General features: G+C 45.5%; 1 protein-coding gene across 1 annotated transcript in view; it reads left to right on the top strand.

The window, feature by feature from the left end:
- SKAP1 (src kinase associated phosphoprotein 1) overlaps window positions 1-7,200 on the top strand; it is a 255,664-nt gene that overhangs the window by 244,359 nt on the left and 4,105 nt on the right. The window lies entirely within an intron of this gene.

The raw sequence follows: 7,200 nt of genomic DNA on the forward strand, positions 1-7,200 counted from the left end.
TTCAATTGAGGCAAATTTAATTATTCATTTTTATTATCATTCATAGACCAAAACTCTGAATAATCGGAAAAAGAGAAAACGATTGCCAAGAACTTAAAACATGGCGTAAAACAGCCTGGAGAGGTCACCAAGCTACCCAAGGTTTCAGCCAAGCGCTGAGCTTGGATCTTTTCTTAGGTTCCAACACCACTAATCTGCCGGCCACCCAAATGGCCACTTCCTATCTCCTTCTACAAAATCTCTTCATAAAGTCATTTGTGCTAAAAAACGGGCACCTGTTATTCTGTGGTGAGCAATTCCTGTTCCCAGCCTTGTTTTTCTTATCAGTTGGGAGGGTGCTGAGTTAGAACCCTCAATTTATTTAATAATTTATAATATCCTCAGAAAGCATTAAATTTCCAAAGTTGGGTTTTAGGAGTAGAGAAATTGTGGGCCAATCCAGGGTACAAATGTGATGTCTTTGGCTGACCCTGGAATATTACAATCTACGCTGCTTAGGAATTCAAATTTCCCATCTTTACTAATGAGAATGTATGATGCACAAGCACTAATAGGAGAAATAAGCAATCATAAACCAATAATTCTGTGATTGATTGGCCTTTCCCACACATATATCAAGCATTCATTGATCTTTCACGTTAGGGATTGATGGATTGCTCTCTTGAAGAGGAATTCTCTTGTTTACAAGCACTGATAGAGTCAACTTTGATGGTTAAAAGAACAAAAGTATGAGACGCTTCCCAGGAATCTTGTTCCACAGAGGCTTACCGAAGCCCAATTCAATGTGAAAAGAGGACATTTCTGTTAGGAACATTCTCAGGGGAACCAACAGTGTCAAGCAGCTGGCTCCAAAAGCCATCATGTGGATTTAAATGGAAGCTACGAGAAGACACCTTAACTTTTAAGTCACAGGTAAAGAGATGGCGCCTTGGAAGGCGTGAGCAAGCTTGGTCAGACTTTGAAGAGGGAGCAGACTGCAGCTGGGGGCGGAAACCTAGGAAACCCAGCACGGCAAGAACAAGGAGTCTTGATTTCCTTTCGCTGTATTTTCAAAGGAGAGTGGAGGTGGAGATGGCCACACTGGGCCAAAGTGCAGATCCAGGCCATAAAGATTATTGTATTTCCCCCCTAGAGTGCTGGTTTGGAAACTCTAGAGGGTTCACAAACCCTTTGAGAATCTGTTGAAAGGTCTGGGCCTCACCCCAGGGACAAGACACATGTACACATGCACACAAAATTTTACACCAATTTCAAGGAGTTCAAAGATCGCTTCACAGCCATCCACACACAGGCCAGGGGTTCACAGACCCCAGTTTAAGAATCTGTGCCCTAGAGGATGGTGACTTCCTTTTGTTGGAACAGCCTAAGATTCACTGAGCCTAGAAATTGAATTCTCATCCCAAGACAGGGTGGTCATTCCAGGTCATGTCTGTGCTACTCCAGGGGAGCCATGGAAGAGCTTATACAAATAGGAACCAGCAGGGAGGAGAGAAATTAAAATGTAGCAATCATGGAGTAGGGGTATTTAATCTCTTTTAAGGCTTATGATAGGCGCCTGCTGGTTTTCCCCCTGATATCCCCTGACACCTACTGACAGGGTATTTGCAGCACCACACAGGGACTCAGGGCCCTGTGACAGGAGGAGCACTGAGGAGGTCCATGATAGTCTTGAAACCATAAACAGCAATGGGAAACCACTGGAGGCAGAGTCAAGCTGTGCGACGTGCCCGTGGTTGGTGGCCATACTGCTTTTTGTTTATAGAATTTGCTGTTCTTTTTATGGCAGGTTTGGTAGGGTTTTTTTTTTTCCTTGTTGATGGAGATTAGCAGCATAAATCCTTTTATAGCAGTGTGCAATCCCCCATAAACACTTTTGATTGTTGCTGATGGTGAGTGCTGTGTCTGTTTCAGGTTCAGTCAATGCTTTGCTCAACCAGGCCAATAGCTTCTGCAACCAGATAATGGAGTCCAAATAGTCAACCTTCATTTTTAAGACTCCTTCATTTAGGGGGTTCAAGGAGGTGGGTCAGGGTTGATGTTGAGGGAAACAGATGTTTAATAAAGCCTAGAAATATTTATGATGAGAACAAACCACATGTTGTACTATTTTCAAGTGAAAGGCCTCTTAAAAGACTTTGTGGCAAGAAGCAAGCACTGATGTGAAGGGTTTGAGTTTTTTAAAACAGCTTTTTATATTCTTATCTAAAGCATCTTCAATTAATTAACGTATATTAACGTCTAATTAACATCTTAGCTCTACTATACACAGCGGCTATAGCGTTACAGAGTGGAGAGCCTGTATAATTCTGATTCCCTGACATTATCACTTGTAGGTATGTAGCCCCGCCCCGAAGGTAGAAACACTTCCCAGTGAGGATTTCAGGTCTCCTGGGAGTGTCTCGGCATTTTTCTGATCTTTCCAAACATCTGGGCAAAAAGAAGTCAACTTTATTGAAAATGATCCCGTGAATTCAGTTCTCTCTGCCATCCCAAAACTAAAATCCAAGAATCAGCAACTTAATAAAAATGCAGTAAATTAGCACCTCTAGACAAGAGCAGAGTTCATTCAGAGCTGGGGTCTGCCTGGCTGAGCCAGTACTCTCTCCATTTTAATAGTTTAATAAAAATTAGCATAATTAACGAACATCTGTATGATCCAGAGTGGTGCAATTTGGCACTTGGAAACGAGGGCTTAAACATGATTGCTGTGAGTTTAATGTTGTTTTAATTCTTTTTGGCACTGTGCAGTGAAATAAACGTTTGCTGGTGATAGTTCTCGGCCGGATCTCATTTGCATTTTTCTCCCTTTGATTATGAGCAATTGTGGACTCCCAAGCAATTCATCAAAGTAGAAATTATTTTAAAATACCTCGTGGTGTTCAGACTGGGCTGGAGCAATGCATGGGGGGTGGTAGTGGAAGAGAAGGCTAGAAATTTTCCATTCATGCTTTAAACATCTCAGCCCCGCAGCCCTTTTCGGGTATCCAGCCAAGGGATGAAATCTGGAGAAGACAGTCAGATCGCAAGACCTGTAGGTGCTTTGATTAAGCTCCTAGGCTCCCACAGCAGGATACATATGGTCTCTGAGACTGTGCCATCCTCCTTACACTTCTGCCTGCTCTTTTGTTTTGAAGGGCAGAGAGTTGATTTCACTCATTTCAGTTCTCACCACTGTGAGAGTTACTACATCTGTGGTCGGCAGGGTCAGCATTCCCCTCCAGCAAGAGCACACTGACTGGGAGCCTGGACTTTGCAGGTGTCCTGCTGGCTTCATCTGCTTCCTGTTTGCACCCTCTTCGAGTCAGCAGAGACGGCCTTCCCAAGGCTCAGTCCCCACTCCTGGCTTCACTGCTAAAGGGGCATGCTGCCAAGAGTGAGTCAGGCAGGAGTCTTGAAGGTGAGTCAGGCCCCTAGGGAGAGAATGCCCTAATTGAGCCCCTCAGTGATGAAGATGACAGCATCTGGCAGGTAGTAGACCACACTTCACACAGTTAGGCAAGTTGACTTTGATCAAAAGACTGTGAGACAACATTGTGCGCACCCTCTGCTCATGAGATAGCAGAACTAAAGCCAGAGTTTTTATGAATTATGGTGAGAAAGGAAGACAGAATATGTGTTCCCTTCACAGTGAGGCCCTGTAGACGTGGCCATCCCGGCCATGTCCTAATACAAGGCAACGCTCCAAGAAAATGTAAGGCAGAAACTGCCCTAACTTCAGTATTGGAAAATGGATGGGAACATAACTTGTACCAAGAGGAGCTTTGAAATGTCCCGACAGGCATAGGCTAAGGAATTCTGGGTAATTCCCCATAAGGCAGTGCAGACCTTGAGGGAAGTTGCCCACGGGGAGGGAGGGAATGAGAAGGTGTGGTGAAGACAGTGAGGGACAGGTGGTGGACACATTCATTTATTTAAGACTGATTTTTAAAAGGTAATTCCCTGTTCCTTTTAGGATCAACTCAGTAGTCTCCGTTCTTATGGCCGTGGAGGCTCTCTTGGTATTTAGGCAGCCATTTGGGGAAACTGTCTCCAAAGGCAGTTGCTCTCTTCCTGCCACAACTAGTTCACTCACCAAGGGAATATCTTGGAGTTAGTTGTAACTAAATCTGCTCAACTGAGAGTATAAATCCCCACTGTTCTCTCCATGTTTTCATAAACTCATTTAACAAATATTTTTTTGGCCCCACTCTGTGCCAGGTACCATGCTGAGTGCTGGTAATACAACAGCAAACAAAACCAACAAGGTCCCAGCTCTCAGGGAACTTTCCACCTAGCGATTGGCACTGAGACAAAGGCAGACAGATACAAGGCAGTGCAATGAGTTCATTTCCCGGCAAGCACAGGGCAGAGTACATGGCTGGGACACTGTCAGAGGGTGGCAAGAAGAGGCTTCTAGAGTCTGGAGAGACTCAGGAATTCAGATCTGAAGGCTGCTTAGGAGTGAGCCACATGAAAAGGAGGAGGGAAGTAGAGGCTAAACAGGCAGAGGAAAGGCGCCAAGGTGAGAGAGCCTGTGGCCCATGGGAGCAGCCGAGCTAAGTTCTCTTTTACCAAGGGTCCACTAGATTTAGGGGATGAATGACAATGCTGGGCAGTGAGTGGGGCCAGCTCATGCAAGGCTTTGTCCACCGTGGTAAGAAGTGGACAGCGGGCAGTGAGGACCCGCTTAACGGCTTCAAGCAGAGCAGTGATGTTGTCAATGTGCATTTTGAAAGATTCTGGCTGCAGAATGAAGAATAGATTGGAGGGGAACAAAATTGGAGGTACAGAAACCAATTTGGAGGTAGTTTCCGTAGTCCTCATGAAAGATGACAGTGACATGACTCTGGGGTATTGGCAGTGGGAATGAAGAGAAGCGGATAGTTCTGATAATATTTTGGAAAGAGAATAGACAGAACTCAAGGACTGATGGGAAGAGGAGAGTGAAATTGGGAACAACTCGGGTTTGTGGCTTGAGTAACTGAGTGCATAGTGGTACCATTCACTGAGATAGAGAACACAAGAGGTAAAGATAGTTTGGGAGAGGGAATGGAGATAGAGGTAGGATGAAGGGTTAAATTTAGGATACACTGAGTTTGAGCAGCTTGATGGACACGCACTTGGGTACTGGGGCCAACACTCAGATCTGGGCTGGAGCTATGGTCGTGAGTCGTTTACACAGACATGGTGGCTAGACCGCAGAGGTGTATAAGACTGCTCAAGGAAAGTGCATCAAGAAGAAGGCTGGGGGGCTGGCCCAGTGGTGCAGCAGTTAAGTTCACATGTTCCGCTTCTCGGCAGCCCGGGGTTCGCCGGTTCGAATCCTGGGTGCAGACATGGCACCGCTTGGCATGCCATGCTGTGGTAGGCGTCCCACATATAGTGTAAAGGGAGATGGGCACAGATGTTAGCTCAGGGCCAGGCTTCCTCAGCAAAAAAGAGGGGGACTGGCAGTAGTTAGCTCAAGGCTAATCTTCCTCAAAAAAAAAAAAAAAGAAGGTGGCGGCGGCTGGGACAGAACCCTGGAAAACAACTACATTTAAAGGAGGAATAGAGGAAGATGAGCTTGCAAAGGAGAATGACAAGAAGCAACCACAGAGGTAGGAGGGAAACCAAGAGAGAGAATTATCAGAGAAACTAAGAAGAAAATGCCTCAAGAAGGGTGCATAGTGCCAGCACTGCTGAGAAAACAAGTTAAGGACTGAGAAGTACCTACAGAATCTGAGCAATAAGGAGACTATAGGAGACCATGGAGAGAAAGTGTAAGCGGAGTGATGGAGGCAGAAGCCTGATTAGAGCGGCTTGAAGAGTGAATAGAAAGCAAGGTGTGGGGGCAGTAGTGATGTAAACTCTTTCAGTAAGTTTGTGAATTGGCAGTCGGCAGGCACTAGTAGAAATGGGAAGTAGACATGCGGTGGAGACTAATAACTGTCTTCAAAGACGAAGAAACTTGAACACCTTTCATCGCTGCTGGAAGGAGCCATTTACATTATGTGAGCCCTTCTGTGGAGGTCGGACTCTACAGAACCTTGTCTCTAAGAAAGCAAGCAAGCAGAAGGGTTCCAAGTGCCTGTTATGAGGGACAGTCTTAAACCCAAGTACACGCTGTGAGGGATGGCCTTAAACCAGGGGAGGGACATCTCCTCCACTTTAATGGGTAAGAAGGATGGTTGTCATACAGGTAAGTTCCTTTTTTGGTGGCTGAAGGTTGACAGATCTGATGGCCTCTATTTTCTCTTTGAAGATAGAAAAGAGGTCATCTGCTGAGAGGGAGGAGGGAGGCAGAGTTGGAGGAGGAGAGAGAGGCTATCAAAAAGAAACAAAAAGATAACCATTTGGCCCGGAATTTTATTGTGTCACCAACCTTGGTTTTTTGCGGGGGGGGGGGTATTATTTTTTTTTTTCTATTTTATTTTTGGGGCCAGCCCGGTGGCTGAGTGGTTAAGTTCGCACACTCTGCTTTGGCGGCCCAGGATTTCGCTGGTTTGGATTCTGGGCACGGACATGGCATCACTCACAAGGCTATGTTGAGGTGGTGTCCCACATGCCACAACCAGAAGGACCCACAACTAAAATATACAACTATGTACTGGGGGGATCTGGGGAGACAAAGCAGGAAGAAAAAAAGAAGATTGGCAAAAGTTGTTAGCTCAGGTGCCAATCTTAAAAAAAAAAAAAAAGATTTTTCCTTTTTCTCCCCAAAGACCCCCAGTACATAGTTGTATATTTTTAGTTGAGGGTCCTTCTGGTTGTGGCATGTGGGACGCCGCCTCACCATGGCTTGTCCATCGGTGCCATGTCACACCCAGGATATGAACCGGCGAAACCCTGGGCCGCCACAGCAGAGAACGCAAACCCAACCACTTGGCCACGGGCCCAGCCCGTTTTTTTTTTTGTTTTTTTTTCCTAGTAGAACTCAACAGGCAGGTGTGCAAAAAGCAGACGGTTAGCTTCGTGGTACCCCAAATCCAGTTGAATTGGAATATATGGTATTTCCCATGTATTTCTAAATTTTACTTCCTCCAGAGGAAAACGTTTTCTGGTGCTTTCAGGAATACTCTCATAATGTTCAACATCTGCTGTGCTTTTGAGAAGCTCTTCTGTATTCAAGGAGTTTCATTCTCAACCCTGTGACCACCCCTTCTTTTAAACCCTCTCACTCCCTTTCTTGTTTGCCCCTCTCTGTGGCTCTTATGTCCTGCCTGTCATTATTGACGTACA

The sequence above is a fragment of the Equus quagga genome, chromosome 11 (assembly GCF_021613505.1).
Source record: "Equus quagga isolate Etosha38 chromosome 11, UCLA_HA_Equagga_1.0, whole genome shotgun sequence".
Lineage (NCBI taxonomy): Eukaryota > Metazoa > Chordata > Mammalia > Perissodactyla > Equidae > Equus > Equus quagga.